Genomic DNA, 24,153 nt, shown 5'->3' with positions numbered 1-24,153 from the left:
CGCGGCACAAGTTACTCGTACATATCGCTGGTGAAGTATTCCAAGCCAACTCAAACTTAATTGGAATAACTTTTTAATAAGACATTTTCATATCAAGACTCGAAAGTTTAAGATGAGCTAGTACGCTTAGTAAAAGATTTTACGTCTTACCAACCAACGTTGCTAGAATTTGAGAGTCGAAACACAATAACGTCAAATTAAAATGGACCTGTGGCCCTACCGCGGTTGTTTGACAGCTACAATGTCACGATCGCAATCATCTCTGATTGGTTAATGCTCGCTCACTATTGGCCACAATGCATTGTTGCAACAAGAATCGCACAAATTCAGCCAATCAGACAATTGAGATTGTAATAATGATTGATGCAGGTTTTAGACAATCGCCCTACTAAAGACCCTTGAATTGACACTGATTTTAATTTCGCAACATTTCCGCTTGGAGCGTTGCTGTAGATGTGTAGACAAACTTGAATTTTGAAACAAGGCCTTTAAGATCCAGTTTACTATGACACGGAAGTGTTTCGACACTCGAATACTATCAACGTTGGTGAGACATAAAATCTCGTATTAAGCGTACTGTAGACGGACGGGTCAAATTAGTGATTAAAGTCACTTTTCCTAGGATTTCCAACAAAATGTCTGTACGAAAAGTTTGTAGGTAAACTAGCTTATGCTTGCGACTTCGTCAAAGTGGACTACACAAATTTCAAGCCCCTATTTCACTCCCTTAAGAGTTGAATTTTTGAAAATCCTTTCTTAGCGTGGCTGATTTAGATTAGATTAGATTAGATCTTTCTTAGCGGATGCCTACATCATAATAGCTATCTGCATGCCAAATTTCAGCCCGATCCGTCCACTGGTTTGAGCTGTGCGTATATAGATCATTCAGTCAGTCAATCACTTTTTCCTTTTATATATTTAGATAAATAAATACTTGAAAGTTATTCAACCAAAAACTGCTGAAATCGCTTGGCGGCACTTCTCTTACCACCAGGTGAGATTGCAAGGGTTAACTTGTAATGTAATAACATAAAATATATACTTAAGTAAAATAAGTACAAGTTACAAACTGATTCCAACTTTGTCCCGTAAGCGCAAATAAAACCGCTTGGTTGCCTATTTGTTTAACAAAACAAACTTTCTCAACCAACACGGAGCTGAACTCAGGCAGTTGTAATTAAGTTGACTTTAGTCTCCTCAAATTTTAATGGCTTAAACGTTTTACAGTTAAAATCCTAGAGCTGGTTGGTTCATCATCTCAACCATCGCACACTACTGAACACGGGTCTCCACTTAATATGAGAAGGTTTTATGCCATACTAGCTGATGGCTGCGATTTCGTACGCGTGGATTTAGATTTTTAAAAATCCCGTGGGAACTCTTTGATTTTCTGGAATGTAAAGTAGCCTATGTCACTCTCCAGGTATTTTACTATACCCAGACAATTTAGAAATTATAAATTCCAAAATTGCCCCTTCCGGGAATCGAATTAGAGGCCTCCCACTTAAAAATTCACAGTGCTCACCATTGAGCCAGGGAGGTCGTCATTGCTTGGAGCCTAGGTACAGTACTCGGCAGAAAATAATGTACATAGACCTTTAGAAGGCGATAGCGGATTTTCAGAGCATTGTCTCTGTCGTTGAGACCGACAAAACGTCAAATAGGTATGAGTGACAGAGACAACGCTCTACAAAGCCGAAATGACATTCTTAGGGCCGGTGTAATTATTTTCTGCCGCGTACTGTAAGTAATAGGTATACGAATTGTATCGATATTTTGGTACTTATTATTTACTAGCTTATGCTCGCGACTTCGTCCGCGTGGACTACACAAACTTTAAACCCCTATTTCACCCCCTTAGGGGTTGAATTTTCAAAAATCCTTTCTTAGCGGATGCCTACGTCATAATAGCTATCTGTATGCCAAATTTCAGCCCAATCGGTCCACTAGTTTGAGCTGTGCGTTGATAGATCAGTCAGTCAGTCAGTCAATCAGTCAGTCAGTCAGTCAGTCACCTTTTCCTTTTATATATTTAGATTTGAGTTATAAAAACACGTTATTTCAAGACCCGTCTCCGTCGAAAATGTGAGCATAGACGTTGTTCAAGAATACTTACATAGGTACAAACCTCCTTATCATTCTCAAGGGAGGGATTCGGGAATTGAAATCCCATTAGAATCTAAGACATGAAGCTAAATACCCCCGTAGTGTTGGCAACACAGCAATGGCTGTCGGCTGTCACGAGACATTTGACGTGTGACGGCAGTTTTGGCGGCGTCGGACGGAACGGGAGAGCAAGGAAGGGTGAAAAATGTGAAAATTGAGCGAGATAACTGTTTGATACGAGCCTAATAGAGTGGTATGTAAACTTGAACAGTGTTTGATTTATTATGTGTAGAATCTGTGCCTCCAAAATAACGATAACCATTTAGTACGTATCGCCTCGAGCGATTACACTTGAGTCAATAAATCCATGACTCGAAGGAAATGGCACCTCGAAGCTATCTTATAGATGTAGAGAAGGATGATTTGGCTTATAGTAGGTACAAAAGTAAGTCCTTGTAACAGACAGCGGTAACAGGGATTGGATGGTTCCCGGATAACCGGTTCAGAATGATTTCACAGTGTAATCATTCAATGTCGCTGCGGCCGAAGATGATCGATGGATAATCGAGCGCTGAGGGAATCAACTTTACCTACTTGTTCGGGCTGACGATTTTAAGGCTTGAGTACACAAAGGGCGAAGGAACGAACACGCCCGCTGTAGTACCTCATTCATAACACTACTTAAATATTGTTAGATCAATAAATCAGCCAATACGCTAGTTCAAGGTCTAAATTTTTTTTTACTGACGCCAATAATTGTACTATATTATTAAATTCGGTATCAAACACAGTCACATATGTATCATTAAGTAAATTATAATTTCGTAACTGGCTCAGTAGACGCTCAGTCATAGGCCATTCTCAAGGCCGTTGGAAGAGGAGGTTATAAGGGTTCGAACCCCCCCAAAAATCCCCGCCCTAACCCCCGAACTAAATCGTAGTAACAGACAGCGGTAACAAGGATTGGTTCCCGGATAACCGTTTCAGAATTATTTCACAGTGTAATCATTCAATGTCGCTGCGGCCGAAGATGATCGATGGATAATCGAGCGCTGAGGGAATCAACTTTACCTACTTGTTCGGGCTGACGGTTTTAAAGCTTGAGCACACGAAGGGCGAAGGAACAGACACGACCAACGTCGTAACTCGTACCTCTTTCGTACCACTAAATATAATTAGATTCGCTATAAGACTTTTTAAGGAAATAGAAAAAAGGTTAGTCGACATCACGGGAGACCGAAGAGCTGGCAGCTACCTCGGACAAAGAATTAGCCTAGCTATTCAAAGGGGGAACGTCGCCAGTATTTTCGGAACCTTGCCTAAAGGGACTCCTTTTAATAATATATTTTAGTTATAATATTATATTTTTTAAGGTTTTAGTTTTAGTTTAAATTATTAGATCAATAAATCAGCCAATGTTCCAGGTCAAAATCAAAACAAACACATATTAAATGGTCATATCATTAAGTAAATTATAATTTTGTAACTGGCTCATTGGGGCTGATTCTCTTGTACAAAATCTTTAAACTAAACTAAATTAACAGGTCTAAATCATTATCATTTTCCGCAAGCAAAATTATGAAAGAAAGAAAGAAAAGACGTTTATTTATACAATTGTACCACACATCACAACTTATAGCTAAGAGCTGGTTATTCCGGCGCTTCTTCCACCTGAGAACAAGCAAAACAAGCGCCGGAACAAACTGTCATATTGTATGGCACAAGCCGAAAAAAGGGTCCCAGCTCAGCATTATGCTGTATGCCTTGTTGCACAAGAACATACAGCGCTGATTTTCAGCTGGTACCCTGGACCGGGTGACGCCACGGAATCATTATGACAGGGATAGCAATAGATTTAGACGTGTCATTTTCGTTTAGTTTAGCGATTGTGTACAAGAGAATCGGCCCCAGTGGACGCTCAGTTATTGGCCATTCTCAAGGCCGTTGGATGAGGAGGTTTTCTGGTTTGTTAGAGTTGTTCGGCTGAGATCTGTCGGTGTGCGTTGCGCCTAACTGACACTGCAGGGCTACGGTTCTTTTACGTACTTTGTTGTAGGAACGTCTTTATACAGTTCCCTGTATTATAAGTGAGGACTGGGTGTGGTGGCGCTCTTTAGGAAAGGCCTATGTTCAACAGTGGACGTCCACAGGCCGATGATGATGATGATGATGATTATAATATACAAGCTGATGCCCGCGACTTCGTACGCGCGGATATAGGTTTTTAAAAATCCTGTGGGAACTCCTCAAAATCCGGAATAAAAAGTAGCCTATGTCCTTCCCCGTGTTGTAAGCTACCTCTGTACCAAATTTCGTCAAAATCGGTTGAACGGTTGAGCCGTGAAAAGCTAGCAGACAGACAGACACACTTTCGCATTTTAGATAATTATGTTATCGTCACGCGGCGGCGCTTTGACGCGCATTGTGTATCCAAGGCTTTACTAAAACAATTTTCTTGTAAATCATTATTTATTTAATTGGAAAATCTTTTCTTAGAAAGAATGATATGAAATTGTGAGTACTTACAAGTCTTATTTTCATTATTTAGCTGATTAGCTGAGTTTACTTGATAGTATAGCCCCGACTTGGCTAGGTAAAAGCAATCATGAGCACGCAATAACCTCACATACCTACCTATATACAGGCTGTAACCAGAATGCTAGCAAAAACTTGGTGTTATTGTTATACTACCTAAACACAATCCAATACCAAACCATTTGCCTTGTTTTGTAGTGCTTTAGTATTTTTCACGCAATGCATTTTTCGATGACCTCTAGCGTTAGTCAGATGTTTTATTTGCAATATATCGTAAACATTTACAAAATTATAGGATTGATTTATGAAGAGGTGCGTGCCCGATTAGATAGCGGACGTCCTAACCACTAGGCTATCACAGCTTATAATATTAGTATCTCGTTCTTTCTAATATTAGTATTTATATTAAAAAATCGTTGGACTCCACTCTTCAGGTGTGCGTTGTGCTTTAATAAAATCAAGGTACCTATGGTAGCTTAGACAGTGAGTAAACAGGGGGACATAACATAAAGTGTGATGTATCCAGATGTTATGAGTATGTATTAATACTGCACGTATTTCCAAATAAACGATCCATCAAAGTCGAATCGGGTCGAAAGATGATAAATTGCTTTTTACCACGGAAAATCCTTTGGAGTAACTGAAAAAATCCGACAAAAGATAAACCTCAGTTGATTTTCTTTGTGATGTACTGTAGGTAAACTGTACTTAAAATGACTTAAACTAAGCAGGTACCTACTAATTGTTTTATAAGGTAATGTTCCAACAATAAATTAGTTTACAGCTCATTTTGAGTGTCTGAATAATCGTGGTAAGTAGGTAGGTACAACCATAAAAAAATTGTTCTGAATAAATAGAGGTCGTGCTGGTTATCGAATAATAAGTTACCAATATACACACTTCTCTACGTTCAAACACCTTGAGAACGATATGAAATAGGTACGTTCTGAGTTCTGAGCGTGCTTAGTTCTTAGAAAACACAACTAAAATGACTTGTCCAAATCTATTGCTATCCCTTTCATGATGTTGCTTGCGGAAAAGGATATCACTATATTTAGACATGTTAATTTAGTTTAGTTTAGAGATTGAGTACAAGGGAATCGGCCCCAGTAATATTATACTCGTAGGCAGTGGTACCAACACAATAGGTTACATCGGGAAACATTGTGAAACTAGCACAATACTACCAACACCGAGACAAAAACCATGCGAGTTTTACTTGTATTGAAAAAGTTCTTGTCGTGATGCATATTCATCTTTCATGTACGTAATCATCATCATCATCACCGGCTCACCAGTGAGTATGGGTCTCCTCTCAGAATGAGAGCGGCTTGGTCATATGGCATAGTCCATGCTGGCTAATTGCAGATTGGCAGACTTCAGACACCCTTGAAAACATTGTGGAGAACTCTCAGATATGCAGTTTTCTTCAATATGTTCCTTCACTGTTCATGGATGAGTGTTCAAAGGTAACTTTTTACTTTGTTAAGTAAAAGGACAGAGCCCGAGTCCGTACAGTAATTTCAATTACCAGCCCCGACCTTTGTCGCGACGGCGCGGGCGGGCAGTGAACAATTACGGTAATGCATCGCTCCATGTCGCCCCATGGGGCCCATCGACCTACATATTGTACAGATTATACCCCAAAGGTCTTTACTTTATACAGAAAAGTACACTGACGTTTCGAAAATAGTCATGTAATTGCTTTGTAGAAACTTTATAGATGCCGACGAGCTTCTATGATTGAATATTTATGAAAGTTTTTAAGTATAATGCAGGCACTGAAATAGGGTAATGCATCGGCCCATGTCGCACCATAGGGCCCATTGACCTACATATTGTACAGATTATACCCCGCCACTATTTACTTTATACAGAAAATTACGCTGACGTTTCAAAAATAGACATGTAAATTAATTGTTCTGTAGAACCTTTATTGATTCCGACGAGCTTCTATGATTAAATATTTATAAAACTTACTAAATATAATGCAGACAGTGGAAAGGTTACGGTAATGCGTTGCCCCATGGGGCCCATTGACCTACATCTTGTACAGATTATGCCCCAACGCTCTTTAGTTTACACAGCAAATTATTATGCTGATGTTTCAAGGATATTTACAATCTATTTCCATAGCCAGTAAACAAGTCGCTTTTCACAAAAACGCATAAGCGACGATATTATGCACTAGAATGCTAGATGATGCCCGCAACTTCGTCCACATGGATTTAGGTTTTTTTTAAATCGCGAGGGAACTTTAATTTTGCGGGATAAAAGTAGCCTATGTCCTTCCCCGGATGTAATCTAACTCTGTACCAAATTTCATCAAAATCGGTTAAACTATTGGCCTCGAAAAGCTAGCAGACAGACAGACAGACTTTGCCATTTATAATTAGCCACGGTCGAAGCCTCCCACCAGACCAGACCAGAAAGTTAAAAATTCCAAACCCCTGCCAGGAATCGAACCCGGGACCTCCCACTAATATGATCACAGTCAAGTTATGGTTTCCTCCACATAACTCCCCCACGACGGAGGGGTCCGTCCCCGAAGGTTGCCAAATGCCAACGGGATCCAACCTATTACTGAGCCTTCGCTGTCAGTCCGTCCGTGCGTTTGTCTGTCAGCGTATAGGTAAAGTGTACGATCTTGTTCGATAGTACGGAACCCTTCGTGTGCGAGTCTGATTCGCACTTGAGCGGTTTTATCTTATCTCGGATAAAAGAAAGAAAGAACAAGATAGCTCAAGATTGCCAAATTCTCTTTAGCAATAACAGCTCTAGCAATATCGTTATAGCTATAAAGCTATTCGTTACGAACGGGCGGCCTCGTTCCACACTCTTCCCGAAGTTATTTGATTAGGAAAATAAATAATAATAAAATTGAACGCTTGAGCGAATGGAACGTATCACATATCGTGAAAAAGGCCAAACAATAATTCATCGATACAGTTATTGAATCAATGTTTTTCGTTACCTTTTCACGTTGAAGTGAAATCCAATGTAATCTATACATAAACCTACTTGCTTATTAAAGGTAGTTTAATGAATTAGACAATGTTTGACTCATCCGATGTCACGCAATATGTGGTGGGCAGCCATCTTGAATCGATTTGTATAAATACGGGTGTTTGACGGTTTTTACTCCAGTCTCTTTCCGACTCGAGACTCACGACTATTAAATACTTTTGTGTTTAGGTCGCGATTTTGATTGAGTGGTTGCAATAGCGATTGCGCCCAAGTCAAATAAATAATGCCGTTAGGTTATTTAAAAGATTAAAACTCTTGATAAGCGCGCTTTGTGATTTGTATCGCAAGCTTTATATGAGAGGACATTTTATTAACTTGTCCAAAAATTAGTTAAATTATACCTGCTCTTCTGACTTATGCTTTTACATATTATATAAAAGGAAAATCTGATGGACGGACTGAGTGACAGACTGACTGATCTATCAACGCACAGCTCAAACTACCAGACGGATCGTTCTGGGCATACAGACAGGCATAGGAATCCGCTAAGAAACGATTCTTACAAATTCAACCCTTAAGGGTTGAATAGAGGTTTGCAATGTGTTTAGTCCACGTGGATGAAGTCGTGGGCATAAGCTAGTTGGAAAGATAAGATGTTTAGGTATGTAAAAAAACCGGCCAATTGCGAGTCAGGCTCGCGCAATGAGGGTTCCGTACTACAGTCGTATTTTTTCGACATTTTGCACGATAATTCAAAAACTATGATGCATAAAAATAAATAAAAATATGTTTTAGAATGTACAGGTGAATACCTTTCATATGATATCCCACTTGATATAGTTATCTCACTTCGAAAGTTGAAAATACTAATTATTATTTCATGACCACAATTTAATTTTTTTTGTGTGATCTAACCCTAAATTCACAGTTTTCAGATTTTTCCCCAAATGTCAGCTATAAGATCTACCTACCTGCCAAATTTCATGATTCTAGGTCAACGGGAAGTACCCTGTAGGTTTCTTGACTGACAGACAGACAGACAGACAACAAAGTGATCCTATAAGGGTTCCGTTTTTCCTTTTGAGGTACGGAACCCTAAAAACAGATAAAATAATGGAACTCCATTGGAACAAGTTTTGTTTTTAAACCTATCTAATCGACTACCTACTCGATCTTTTAAACTTCAGAGATAGAACTTTTTACCCGATTACAGGAAGGTGTTTAGCAGTTTAAGTGTATATTTTAACAGTTACCCTTGTTCCTAATGGATATTATTACCCCTTTCTACCCGTCCAAATTTTTACCCGTTATTACCTACCCAATATTTTAGTATTATTACCCGTACCTACTTGTATAGTTATTTGAATAAACGAATTTAGTTCTCAAAACTAACAAAACAAAGTTCTAATGTAGGACCTACTTATATTTAATGCAGAAATTCTCTTTAAAAAAATTATAAATACTAGCTTATGCTCGCGACTTCGTCCGCGTGGACTACACAAATTTCAAATCCCTATTTCACTCCCTTAGGGGTTGAATTTTCAGAAATCCTTTCTTAGCAGATATCTACGTCATAATAGCTATCTGCATGCCAAATTTCAGCACGATCCGTCCAGTAGTTTGAGCTGTGCGTTGATAGATCAGTCAGTCAGCCAGTCAGTCACCTTTTCCTTTTAAATATTTAGAGATTGTTTTCTCAGTTTTGCATTCTCATGAAACAACGTAAACAGAAAGAAGGCTTATGTAGTTTCCGTTTTCCTAAAGCCACATAAAGCCGACCCTGTGGCGATTCAAGCCCTTTTAAGTAGGGCAACTTGTTTGTACTATATTCATGTTTATGTTAACAAACATGATGCTTTTTTCAACTGAAAAAAGGAGAAACTGACTGACCGAAGATTTTAAAGTAAATCTTTGACCTTTTGTAACTTTAAAACTACTTAGGTACATATTTTAAGCGGAAATCTGGAAATTGATCCCTTGTAACTTTAAAACTACTACCATTTTCTAAGCGGAAATGTGGAAAACCACAGTCAAATAATTAGAATGTCTACAAAAATAGACTTTGGTTGCTGACATGGCGCTAGTCGTGGGGGGGGGGGGGGAGATACGGCCATGGACTTACTATCAAGCCGCAAGAGTAGATGTCGTCCGAGAAGAGTACTTAGGTACAGGTAGGTACTTATTGCATGATGTACCTACCTATATTTACCGCTATTAAAATAAATAACAATTCTTCGTCCTTCGTGTTTTGTTTTCATTAAAACAATTTCAACCGTTATACTAAACAAATAACGCTGAGTTTCAGTTATTTTATCTAAAAGGCTGCTTCGCAAATGCGCTCTCTCTACAAATGTGCCCTCTGGCCCTAACGGTGAGGGTTGATTATTAATTATTATAAGTAATTATTTTGTTTCTAACTAGTGCCCGGGACTTCGTCCGCGTGAATTTATGTTTTCAAAAATCCCGGGGGAACTCTTCGATTTTCCGGGATGTCCTTACCCGGGATGCAAGCTGCAAGCTATCTCTGTACCAAATTCCATCAAAATCGGTTAAACGGATGGGTCTTGAAAAGCTATCAGACAGACAGACACACTATCGCATTTATAATATTAGTATGGATGTCCCATTCTTATGTAGGTTTCCTCACAATGTTTTCTTCACCGGTAAAGCAAGTAATGATGAAAGATGATGAATTAAAATCATTTCACGAATTCACGTAATTTCTTTAAAATACAATAGATACTTCACAAAAAGTCCCTAGCAATTCAATTAGGAGTAATAACTTAAACATTGCTGGCAATTTAAAAGATCTGGCCATCCTGAAAACCTTTCTTCAGATCGTTACAAAAGCAATAATAATATCCCCGACCGCTACCTGAGTGCCCTTGGCCCTATTGCAGACGGTGGGAGACCTAGGGTTGCCGCGCGCTCTTATAAGTCCCGCAAATTGGGTATTTGACTCCAATTTTTTTATTACTTTACCATAAACTAGGATAAAAATAACGAGGTCTTCCAACGCTGCGCTTTCCGGTGTGAAGTCGCCATTCTAGCACTTTGGGATTCTAACACTTTGACGTGTCAAATACAGAATACTATATCTGTATATATAAAATTCAAAGTCCTGACTGACTGACTGACATATATATCAACGCACAGCCTAAACCGCTGGTCCTAAAGACATGAAACTTGGAGGGTCTATTCTTTGTAAAGATTAGATATCCACTAAGAAAGGATTTTTCGAAATTCTACCCCTAAGTGGGTTAAATGGGGGATGGAATTTTGTATGAAAGTCCGTCATTTTTCAAGTTATTTGCATGAAAATTGGTATTTGGGTTCTCGGCCACAAATGAAGAAATATGTGTTTCAGGATTTTTGGAAAATTTGCCCATAAGGGTGATAAAATAGGGGATGAGAGTTTGTATGGGAAAGTTTTAATTATTGATATTAATTATTAATAACTATAATAGTTAATTATTAATAACTTGAAATAGATAGTTTTAATTATTAATAACTTGAAATTTGGAAAGTAGGTTTTTTCTTGAGGTTAGGTATCAGCTAAGAAACGACTATGAGAAAATCCCCTCCTAAAGGGATGAAATGAGGGTTGGAAGGTTATACGTGTTATTCGGTGCTGTTCAGGGTGCGTGTCCTGATGATATAATGTTTGTTTCTGAAAAAAATGCCATTTGTTTCCTGTAGGCCACGCGGGCGAAGCTGCGAGCAGAAGCTAGTCAGCTATAAACTTGCAACTATAAACTAACCTACGTTCAACAAATAAAAATCTGTTTGGAAAATGGAATAAGAATGCCATGTTCGATAGTTTTGAAATATCATTTCAAGTGACAGCCCTGAAAATAATCAGTTTCATTGCAAAACCGACTCTATCGCCATCTTGTAGAGCTACCATTCGCGTGCACTCCACACGCCAAGTTTATGCGATTCAATATCGCCGCGTATATATCTTTTTCTAGTTTTATTATTCACGCTCACGATTGCAAGTGTTCGAGTTTTTGAGCACTCATCTTACTCAGCCGATATTGTGATGATTCTGTGATGAGAATTTTTGAATTTGGAACATTCCCACTTTTCACAAAATATCATCGCAGTGAACAAGTAGGTATAGTATCACCCTGTCGTCATCGTAACAGCTGTAGAGATTGGCATATTATTGTTTTTTAAACCATTTTATTTGGTGAGTGTTTTTACATTGATTTTACAGGTGATTTTTCACGGAAATTAATTTTCCAATTTCCTATGCTCATTGAATGCGTCGCACTTAAAATGATTTGCTACATTAATTTAACTAGGAATTACGATCAACAGCGCTGATATTGGAATTGAACTGAGTGGATTTTGATCATTTTGGTGCTGCGTACCTACCTACTTGTGCTAAGTGATTAAAAGGTAAAACACATCGTAAATACAAACCCTTAAATTGAAAATTATATAAATATTAGACTACTTTATAAAGCGCTCTACTTAAACGTTGCTGGATTAGGATTTAGGAAATCCTTCTGATTGTTAAGTTTTGTGCAATGTTTTTGCCATTATAAAGATTTTTTAAAAAGCGTACAAAAAAAAATGAAGAATGACATAAGATATTATTAAACTATATTAAAATTTATTCAGAGATTACTATTTATTTTTAGTTAAAGTTTTAGATTTAGTTACTTACTGATAATTTTTATTTGTTTGTTCCATTTTATTTTCAAAATAGTGTTGTTACCAGCTACACTTCGATCTGGCATCGAAACGAATTGGCATTTCAACTGCAAATTTCTATGTGGTAAGAAAATCTAGAAGACTTTGTTACTCACTTGCAAACTATTAAAAATTGTAAGATAGTTACAATTGGCTTTGAAATGGTTAAAATTAACATAGTAGGCAACTTTCTTGTTACTACTAATACATTTTTAGAAAAGATTTCAATAATATAGAAAAACAGACACTAACAACAACACAATAAAACTGACTTGTATTTTCTAAAGAACAAAATTAAATTATGTTTATTTTTAATAAATCACTGTTGTTGGAAAACAAAACAAAATTGAATCCAAGTTGTCTGGAAAAACACTAAATCAGAGCTTTTGTTTTTCTCTGAAAGAATAATGGAGCTTAAACTGTTTTTAGATTGAAAATAAAACAGCCTTATCTTATTTTACGAAGCTAATTCAAGTCGGTTTTGTTTTACGTACATTTAAATAATTCATTTACTCTTTTATATTTACTAGAATAGCTGATCTATATTATTATATGATTAGCTTAATGATAAAATAGCTTATTTTCTATACAATTGGCAAACAAAGCCAATGAGTTTCTCGAGCGCAATAAGCCTAAATACGTTTCATAGCTTTCATAATTTTCGGATTACCTACTATAAGTACAATAACCTTTAGAAATGATTTAAGTAGTATTTAAGATAGGTAATTATTATAATGATGACAAGACGTCATAAAGGTTAATAATTTTGCAATTTAAAAGATCGCATTAGGTTAATAATGGTAATAAATAATACAAAGTGGTACTTAACCTTACAAAAGATGGCACTTTGGTTGATAAATTTTATTAATTATAGGCACTTAATTCACAAGATCGGGAAAATCTAAAACATGTGATAGGCCTCATACGCGACAGACCGAGATGGCAATCGGGATGGGGACGCGTCGCACACCCGCTCAGCCCCCGCGGGGGCCCGGTGTAGAGAGCGCGGGCATGCGGCTTTGCGGGGAATCCAATTGCCATCTCGACCTGTCGCGTACTATAGGTATATTCTTAATTCCACACTCTACATTATGCTGAAGAGTTTTACGCCAAAGCAACAAAATGCGACAAGACGGCATGCAACAAATGGAAAATATAATTTTGGCAGCTTTATTATAAGCAGTATGCGGCAGTCTATTTTATGGCGAGACAACATAATCGTGCTGTAGAATTGGAATGTTACGGTACGACATAATATGCAAATGCGAATCTTGCTACATTTTAAATTATTGTATGTGGCCCTGTGGCATGCCGTAATGTCGCACTTCGTTGATCAGGCGTAAATGAAACTTTAGCGCGATAGCTGTAGTAGTTTGCATAAAGTAAGTAATTTTATTTTTAAATATAAACAGTGAATTAAAAGTTACAAGTTACCTTAAGTTTTGTTTTTTTATTTAGGTAGGTATAACCAACCATACCTACGGTAAGATTTTTCCATCTTGGCAGCCCTAAAATGGCAATTTATTACTTTGCTTACATCACATGGAAATTTATGATATTTTAATACTTTTTATTCACACCTGTTCTATTCAGGGATTCATATTGTTGTATAAAGCGACTTGATGATAAATTGAAGGAAAAGTTTTTCTCAAATCCTACCTACGCGCTACGCTACGTCTATTAGTGATATTATGTAAAATATTCCATCGGTAGCAAATCCTAGTCATTATAACGTTGAAATATTACTTTACGATAAAAGAAACGTTACTAAACCTTTCTGAAGGTATTCATAGTTATTGATCGTTATACTATTGGCCTTCCGTTGACAATATTATTAATTTAGGCTCGTACCTACATTGTGTACAAAATTCTTGGCAAATAAATGATTAAGTATTTGTTAATTTTGTTATTTTCATTTTATTTTTTAAAGCTTTTTATTAGGTAGGTTGACTTGTTTATAAAAATTACTTTTTTTTAAAATATTACAATAAAACTTAGTACTATCTAGATTCTATGCCATATTTTGTACCTACACATGTTTTATTATTGTATTGTACTATGCTTATCTGACTTTCGTAAGCGCTTGTAGTTATAAATCTATATCGAAAAATAAATAAATACAAATACAAATTCGGTCAAAATCGGTAATGATTTTTCGTCTGTCACGTAAGGGGGTGAAATAGGGGTTTGAAATTTGTGTAGTCCACGCGGACGAAGTCGCGAGCATAAGCTAGTAACCTATAAAGTTTTTAAACTACCAAATATGGTAGTGATTTCTCTTAACGTTTGACGCTTTATCTGTTAGATACTTTTTAGTTTTAATTAGTCTTATCCACATCACAAAAACTAAAGCTGGTCACACATTACAACAAATTTTCAGTACAATACCTACTCTATTGAAATGCTATCACGGTTTTGCGCCTCCTACCTACTAACTTCACTCACAACTTTGTTATGATATAAACATTATGACATGTGTGAGTAAAGTTAGAGGGAGGTGTCCAGCTGTTGAATATGTAATACCTACTGTGAGTGTCATCAATAACATAATTTAGATCTTAAGAGCGGTTACGCACTTGTGAGATTTAGATAAATAAGGTTAAGACAGTGGGCTTTAATAGTGATGATAAATTAAATCCAATGATTACTAATGAAAGTTATCATTTATCAATTATTTGTCAGGTAAGGCCAAATACTAAGTAATTAAAAATCAAGCAAAGCATCTGCTGTATTATTTCAAAGTAAGAATCCTAATCATCTAAACAGGCTTCTATAGTAATTAGAAGCTAACAACCTAGTGTTTACTTTTATCTCAATGTATAAAATAAATAGCACAAGAGGGTAGGTGATAAATACAGAAGTAAAACCAACCAAGTCGAATAATAACTGAATTGTATTTGTTCAGCATTGATCTATTTATATTAAAATGAATCTACCACCCATTTCGCTAAGGTGTTTAGTCATGGAGAAGAAAGGGCAAAGAAACTCCATAACACACATCTTTTAAAACATTAGAACGTTGAGTAAAGTAGTAGGTACATATTTGGTACACAGTTACAACAGGTAACCTATAAAAGGCAAATGATTACATTACATTATAATACAATATAAGAATACTTAACTTCAGTGAGGTCCGCTGTGTTTGCTCTGGGCTGTCGATACAAGACTGTTCCCTCTCTGTCGAGGTAGGGTACTTTTATAACACTGCCATCGCAAACAAGGCGGATATCGACCATCACATGATCTTAATATTAATCATTATTTATTTTAGGTTTGTTGACAAAAGGTATGTTGACACACCCAATTTACAATAATAAAATCAGTGACATTGATGGTCTACGTATTAATAATTTACAATAATAATAAGCGACTTAAATTGTCAGTTTACACAACATTATTATTTCACATAATAGCTAGTGAAGTTTGGGAGCTTCGAGTTTTTGTTTTTAAAAAGGCGAAAGATTTAGAACTATACTTTAATAATCAAACTAGAAAATAGACTTATGCTAACAGAGTCGAGTTGGGGACTAATGGTTATTTTCCACCTTTTTGCCATTGTTCGGCGGCGGCTTTGGTGGTCGCGCTACCGAGAATGCCTCGACAGCGTTTCCATTGTCTTACAGCGCTTGCCGCGTGAACGCGATGGCTTGTTGGTTGGGTTGTTCGTTACATATAACTCTTCCCTCCCTAAGTTCAAAGTCAGCAGAGGGATGAATTTCGGTCTGCTGAGTTTGACGGAAAAGCTTTAAAGGGATGAACTTATACACTAACAGGATACAAACGCTTAATACTAATATTACATATAAAACCAGTGTTCCGACGCTAACACTTTTCACGTTTATAGCACTTTCACTTTGATCAAACACTTTTCCACTGTCACTTTCTTTCAAACTGTATGCTAACTGCTGGAGATGCTGAAGGTTAACGCCATCTAGGTTTATAAGCTTCCTTTCAGGTAGCGGGCTCGACGTAAGTATTTCAGGGAAGTGAATGGTTGGTATCCTTGAGTAGTTTATAGTTCCACCAAGTGTTTGGTGTCTTCTCAGTGTTAACCCCTTTATTTTAAAGCTGCAAGTGTCGTCTATGGTAAGTATATAGGTTCCTTTTATGCGTTCACGAGTTTCTTCAGTATTACATATTTTCAGGAGGAGTGTTTCAAGTTTGCTATATATAATCCATTGGTTATACAGGGTGGATTCGATCTTCGTTCCAGATGTCTCTACTAGAACTGGTTTACAAGCGCTGGTGTTTTGAGATAACAGCATAAGTGCTTCTAGGCAGTTGTCTTTCGATAATGATTCCGTCTCTATTTCGTGGCATAGAAATACGGATTTATCCATTTCTTTGCAGGGCTTGGCGAGAGGTATGGTTTTCGAACCTTTCACTAATAGGTAAGGATATTTAGGTATTATAAGGGATGTTTGGTTAAATGGATTTGTAACAGGAAGTGGTAGCATTTGAAAGTAATTATACAAATCATTTTTAACAAGAGGAATATCCAAAATAAAGATTATCTGATTTTTCTTCGAGTAAGCTTTTAAATCAATGGATTGTTCTATTTGCATTAGATTCTCTAAATTAACAGGGTATACAAGGTGGTCAGTTTTCTCAATATCAATTAACAAATTATATAGTTCATCTGTATCAATTACTGACTGATGTAGAGTTCTTAACTTACTAAAAGCTATAGCCGTTTCGATTTCGTCTATTTTGATATAGATCGTTTGAAAGTTATGTAAAAATAAGTGAAAAGTACTGATTAACCTAGTACTGCTTATTACCTGTTTTGTGTTACTTATCCATGTTATAATGTCAGAAACCTCTTTGTCTAACCGAATTAAATTATTTTTCGAAAATCCAGTAATGTTTACAAAAGATTCTGCCATTTCAGAAATTATAGTCATTTTTCTCGATAGCCTTTCCTGTCGCGTTTGTAAGGTCGTAATTAGCTCGTCATACCTTAAAGCATCGTTATTGTCTAGATTTCCGGTAATAATTTTAATGACTGAACCTAAGGGATTTAATATGCCGCGTCTAACCCTATTTATTGGGAAGAGCTGACTACATTTTTCAAGAGTGATATTAAGAAAATGGTCTGTTTGCGTCTTAACATTAGTTATGTCACTATAGTACGTCTTATTATCGAAATATCTAAATAAATTTATATTTAAGTGCTGATACATTCTTATATTATAACTTAAATCTTCTAGTAGTGAACTTAGGTCTAAAATCTTAACATAGGACCAACTGTCATAAGCAATATATGCTTGGCCTTCCTTTATAGGTAGAATACCTGGGTTATTCTCCATTTTCTGTATACTAGCCTGGGTCATGACGGCTTGAATGAGCACGAGGAGAACGGACCTGTGGAGGACGTTTAACATCTTTAATGGGTATTTTAGTGTCACGATTATGTATTGTTACAGGGACAGTGTTCCTGGAGATATCCCCAGTTACTTTTGCCTTCTGATAACGAGTTTTATCCTTGCTACGTCGGGTATTGACACCTTTTACGAATATTTCATCACCATCATTCACGTCGAATGAAGTTTCACCACCGCGTTTGTCCCTAATCTTTTCTTTTTGTTTTATCATTTTATCTGTTAAATGTCTGTAAAGAAAAGCTGTTCGTTTAACATGGTCTCTGACTAATTTTTGCATATACTGCTGATTGAAATCTACGTTAAAAGGATTAGATGAATCTGTGTGACCAAAAACTACTTCGAACGGTGTAAGACCTGTAGTTGAATGTATTGTTTGATTGTATGACATTATCGCGTACGTCATAATTGAAGAAGCATCTGTTAATTTGTTTTCGTATTTGGCCAAACGATATATTTCTAAAATAGTTGAGTGGAATCGTTCTATTAATCCCATTGAGTTAGGATTATGTGGTGTACCTATGTGGAGCTCAATTTTATAGAAGCTTAAAGTTTCTTTGAGATAAATCCAATCCGTCCAGTAGTTTGAGCTGTGTGTTGATAGATCAGTCAGTCAGTCACCTTTTCCTTTTATATATTTAGATTGAAAGAATGGATTTCATACGCCATGTATGGTTGCCAGATGGCCGGGAATTCCGGGAAAGCCCCGGAATTTCACGTGTGGTCCCGTGTCCAGTAATTACACTTTACTGTCCCGAAATTTATGAACACTAGTTTTTTCCTACAAAGTTAGGTACGACACCACGCGGCGGCGCGGGCGGTTAGGGCAGCGCAATTCTAACTCTAAAGTCGCTAAATTGGCAACACTGTGAGCCTTAAAGAAATGATTAAGAACATTTTGTTTTTGAACTAAGAAGACTAATATGTGATTGTGTAACGCATACAGTGTATGAATTTACATCTATAAATTTTATGCCAATTGTGTTTTTAAAATCATTTGCATTTTTGCTTTAACAATAAGTGATTTTGTATTTTTTTTATTGCCCGTCCAACAGCAAGCATTTGTAGTTCGATTTGGACTCTAAAACTCCAACTCCGTTTGTAACCCCAGAAATGTCCAGTATCTGGCAACCCTAACTCTATAATATAAAAATGAATCGCTAAATGTGTTGCTGATCGCAAATCTCGAGAACATGTGAACCGATTTCGCTAATTCTTTTTTTATAATATTCCTTGAAGTACGAGGATGGTTCTTACGCAGAGAAAAAATTAAAAAATTTGAATCGACTGTTAGGCGGTACGAAGTTCGCCAGGGCAGCTAGTTGTAAATAATATGATGAACTATGAACGTGTGTCAAAAGTTATTGTGATTACAAACTTCGATTCGAATCATTTCGACAACAATTTCCGTAAAAGTAATTATTGTGAACGGGTCGAGCAGCTTTCTTTATGTTACCGGTTTGGAATACCTACTCGGCGATTTACGTATGCTAAACTCCCGGCCTGGGTGAAATCTACCTAGATATCTTGATATTATATAATATTATTATAATAATATTATTAAACTCAGTGGCAGGGTCGCAATTCAATTTGGAAGGTATGCCATAAAACGAAAAATACTTAATTAGAGCACGTACCACTTCGGGGGTGGATCTGTTGCTAATTTCAAAGGCTTGCCCTATTTTACTAAAGGCATCGATAATGGTCAAGAAGTATTTTCCTTCTATGGAGAATATATCCATGAAAGCTTCTTCGAAGGGCTTGGTTTGAGTTTGAGTAAGCTGGAGTTGGGGTTTTAGAGGCTTACGATCGTATTTCATTTTTTTACATACCTCGCAGGCATTTATTACGGATGAGACGGTTTGATCCATATTATTCCAATAATAAGTGCGTTTTATTTTCATAAGGGTTTCTTTGATTCCCCTATGACAAGACGGACCTTGGTGATACTTAGTAACGATATATCTCTGTTCGTTTTCATCTAAAACATAGGCTACTCTTTTAGTGCATTCGTATATTTTAACGGTATCCTTTTTAAACAATTCCATCACACATTTTTTGAAATCTTTACGAAGAGTATCGTTTTCGAAATAGATAAAGTGTCTAATTTTTGGGTTTATATACTGTTTTAGGAAGTCTTTAATTAATTCTGTATTTCCTTCGGGCATGTGTGCTTCAAAAACCTTTTGCTTATCTCGAGAGAAATCTTGAACTATAGTATGACCTCTATTCCAAGTAAATATTAGGAATTGATATGGTTTTGTGTCAATAGCTTCGTCAAGTATGGGAATGACTTCACCGTCCATGTCTAGGGCAGAAAGAGCAGTCTCAGTTCGCGAACTACAACTTATCGTACTCTCGGATGGAGGACGAATAGGGTATGTCATATTTGAATCATCAGAGTCTGAAATGCATATTATACTGTCGTTTTCGTCTCGTTCGTCGGTACTGCTTAGGGATATCGTATCGATGTTTACCTGAAGGGAACTATCATCTTCTAAAACGTTCAATTTGATACGTGAGAGTGCATCTGCGTTACTATTTTGTGACCCGTTTTTATACACTATATCGTAGTCGAATTCTGATAGTCTCAATTTCCAACGTGTAAGCTTGCTATTAGGCTCTTTTATGGAGTTCAACCACGCTAAGGGTCTATGATCTGTATAGATACAGAATTTTCGACCATAGAGGTAAGGTCGGAAAACTTTTACAGCCCATACAATGGCTAGTAGTTCTTTTTCAATTGTACTGTACCTAGTTTCTGCATCATTGAGGGTACGACTAGCATAGGCAATCGGTAAATCGCTACCAATGGTTCCTTGTGAAAGGACAGCACCAAGTGCATAATTGGAGGCGTCTGTCGTTAGTACGAATGGCTTCGTGAAATCGGGAAATTGTAATAATGGAGCATTAACTAAGAGTTCTTTACATTTATTAAAAGCTGCAATATATTCTTCAGTGAGCACTATTTTTCTACCTTTCTTGAGACAAGATGTTAAAGGATAAGTTACCTTTGAAAAGTCTTTAATAAATTTACGATAATATCCAATAAGTCCTAGGAAACTTTTAATTTCCGTAGGTGTTTTGGGAATTGGTATATTCAAGACTGCTTTTATTTTGTCATCGTTTGGCTTAAGGCCGTCTTTCGTGATTGTATGACCTAGATAAAGGACTTCCTTTTTTAGGAATTCGCATTTATCCAATGTAGCTTTTAAGTTAGTCTCTCTTAACCGATCAAATACCTTTCTTAGTTTTACAATGTGCTCTTGAAGACTGGTTGAATAAATTATTATATCGTCCAGGTAAACTAGACAATGTATTCCCTGTAGACCACGTAATACATTGTCCATTGCCCTTTGGAAGGTAGCTGGTGCCGTTTTTAGTCCAAAAGGCATACGGGTAAACTCATAATGGCCAGATTGGGTGGTAAACGCTGTTTTGTGCCTATCTTCTTCATTTACCTCGATCTGATGAAAACCACTAGCAAGATCGATTGTACTAAAGTAAACGGATTTACGTAGCTTATCGAAGAGGTCTGTAATATTTGGCAGCGGGTATTTGTCGTCTGTGGTGATTTCGTTCAACCGCCTATAATCTATGACCATTCTGTACTTGGGTTGGCCTGTAGCATCCATCTTCTTGGGTACTAAGTGAACTGGGGCACTCCAAGGAGAATGGGATTCGCGAATTACATTATCTCGTAGTAATTTATCTACCTGGTGTTGTATTTCGATATTTTGAGAAGGAGGATGTCGATAAGGTCTTATATAGATAGGGTCTTCGTTCTTAGTACGTATGCGATGTTTTACTTCACCTGTAAAAGATAGTGGTATGTCTTCACAGTAAAAGATATCGCGGTATTCGTTACAAAGGTTGTAAATTAAATCACGTTCTTCTGAGTTCATGTGATCTAGACGAAGTTTGGATAAATTTTTTTTTAGTAGGGCATCAATTTCATAATTTTCGCGGATTGTGTTAACTTTACACGTATTATTTTCAAATTTCGTTACGCGTAGTGGTCGGTGAAAAGTTAAGGTAACAATTTTATTGGATGAATTTTGAATTACTGTTGTCGCGAATGAGTTTACACATCTGACTAAAGCACTAGGCATACGTGTGCCTTCTCCAAAATCTACAAAATCTACTATAGCTTCGCCGTTATCTAGGGTGGTTGGTATTTTTACACGAGTTTCAGTTCGTGGTTGTAAGGTCAACTCAAACGGGGGGCTATATACGATCGGTATGTCAGTATCACGTGTGTGTAAAATCTGGTTTTTCATGTCAACCGTAGCATCAAGTTGTTTTAATAAGTCTGATCCTATTAGGCCGTCGTAACGTTTGTCTACGTCGTACACATAAAATTTATGGGTTGAAAAACTCTTGAAGGTTTTCATAAGGGGTATCTGTATCACTTCGCTATGTTTACTGCGTGCATGAGTACTTATTACTTCAAAAGGTTCTGTATATTTAAACCTAGAAAAGTACTGATTTGCCTTTGCAGGACTTATAAAAGATCGCGTGCTTCCGGTGTCGATCATAAACTTAGCCTGAATTTCAGGAAGTTCTATATGTGGTAGTTTTAATATACTATCGCAGTTAAGGCGTATTATTTCGGATCTGGGTCTTTCGAGGCTGTTGTGCAAAAATTTTCGTCCTGATTCAGTTCTTGGATTTCACAAGAAGTTTCAGACTCGGGGTCGAAGTTTTCTAAATAATAGGGGTCTTGTAAAATCTGACTCGGTTCGTCATAGTCAAAGTCGTAGTTATCGTCATAACTATTTTCGCATATTTCGAGGTCATTATTATAGAACGTATTTTTAGGAATTTTGGTCATGTTATGTCGTATCTGTGGGGGAACAGCTGTACGCATAGAAACGTCAGTCGGGGTCATTGTTGGAATATTATTTTGCTGTGGGTTCCTCATTTGACCTTGATGAGGTATACCAAATCTAAAATTATGCTGTTGATTCGAGTAACCTTGATTAGGTATACCAAATTTAAAATTATGCTGTTGATTCGGGTAACCTTGATTAGGTACACCAAATTTGAAATTTTGCTGTTGATTAGGGATACCTTTAAAATGATTGTATTGCGTAGGGATTCCAAATTTGAAATTATTGTTAGGCCTCATTTGATTTTGAGGATTTAGGCCTCGATTAAATGGGTTTGTCATATTAAATTGATGCTGAAACGGGTTCAGTGCCGTTTTATAAGCCGTTTGCGGCATAATAAATTTATTATTATTATTGTTAGGCATTGGGATAGACTGATTTTGATGAGATTTGAAGTTCTGTTTATTCTTATTTTTCGCATCATATTGGAACTGAAAGTTAACTTCTTCAGTTACATAAGCCAAAGCGGTCTCTAAAGTTTGCGGATTTTTAAGGCGCACAATTCGAATCAAATCTTCCGGTAAGTTATATAAGAATACATTCAGAGATAAGTTGTTATAAATTATGGTCTTAGAATCCTTAAGGGATGCATCGTTTATTCTGTTTACTTTAGATATCAGTATACTGCGCATGTTTTGAATTCTCTTGCAGAAATCTATGTACGATTCACCAGTTTTAATTTTTAATGACTCTAGTTCTATGGCAACGCATTCTTCCGAACGAGGATCGCCGAAGTGCTGGATCAAAATTTCACTAAGCTCCTGCCAGGAGGTTATATCTTCCCTTTCGCTAACCAGGGACGCTGCTTTACCAGTTAACCTACTCGTGACTACGTGAAATAAGTATAAATCCTGAGCGGCAGTGTTGGAATTTCTATAGTTGAGAACTACATATTCGGATTTTCTTAAAAATAAATTTAGTAAAGTAGGCTCCCCGTCGAATTTTGGAATCAACTCGGCTATCTCACGCGGAACAATCGTAATTTTTTCCATCTCGATTAAGTTCACAAAACAAAATAACAATCAGTATTACAACACGTACACTTATACTATACTTAACGCTTATATAATAATATTACTTCTACTTTTTATTTTATTTCGATATTAATTTTCCTTCAAAATAAAAAAGTAATTCTTCTTAATATACCTAGCGTATAATCTTTCAAACAAAAAAAATCGTAATTCTTCTAATATAATGTATAATCTTTCCTTTTATTATTTTTACCTATAAAAGAGATTGCTACCAGTAAGGGATGGGACACACAGGATAGTGAAAAGTTCTACTCACCTTAAGCTGTGTGTCTTCATGCTCTCGCCAAAGGTAGATCTTCTTTCAGGAAAACGCCTTCAAACTTCAACTTATTTGTTTGGTTCGACGGATTTCGGAGCCGCGCACAAGGACGATTTTGGGACCCGGTAGCGCTAGCTTTCTACGAAATCCGACCCGGGCTGCGCCAGTGAAGTTTGGGAGCTTCGAGTTTTTGTTTTTAAAAAGGCGAAAGATTTAGAACTATACTTTAATAATCAAACTAGAAAATAGACTTATGCTAACAGAGTCGAGTTGGGGACTAA

General features: G+C 36.8%; 1 protein-coding gene across 1 annotated transcript in view; it reads left to right on the top strand.

Annotated features, from left to right (window-relative positions):
* LOC117989520 (neuroglobin-like) overlaps nt 1–24,153 on the top strand; it is a 46,233-nt gene that overhangs the window by 10,341 nt on the left and 11,739 nt on the right. The window lies entirely within an intron of this gene.

This window comes from Maniola hyperantus, chromosome 16, assembly GCF_902806685.2.
Source record: "Maniola hyperantus chromosome 16, iAphHyp1.2, whole genome shotgun sequence".
NCBI classification, from domain to species: domain Eukaryota; kingdom Metazoa; phylum Arthropoda; class Insecta; order Lepidoptera; family Nymphalidae; genus Maniola; species Maniola hyperantus.
This window is presented reverse-complemented; position numbering and strand designations above follow the sequence as displayed.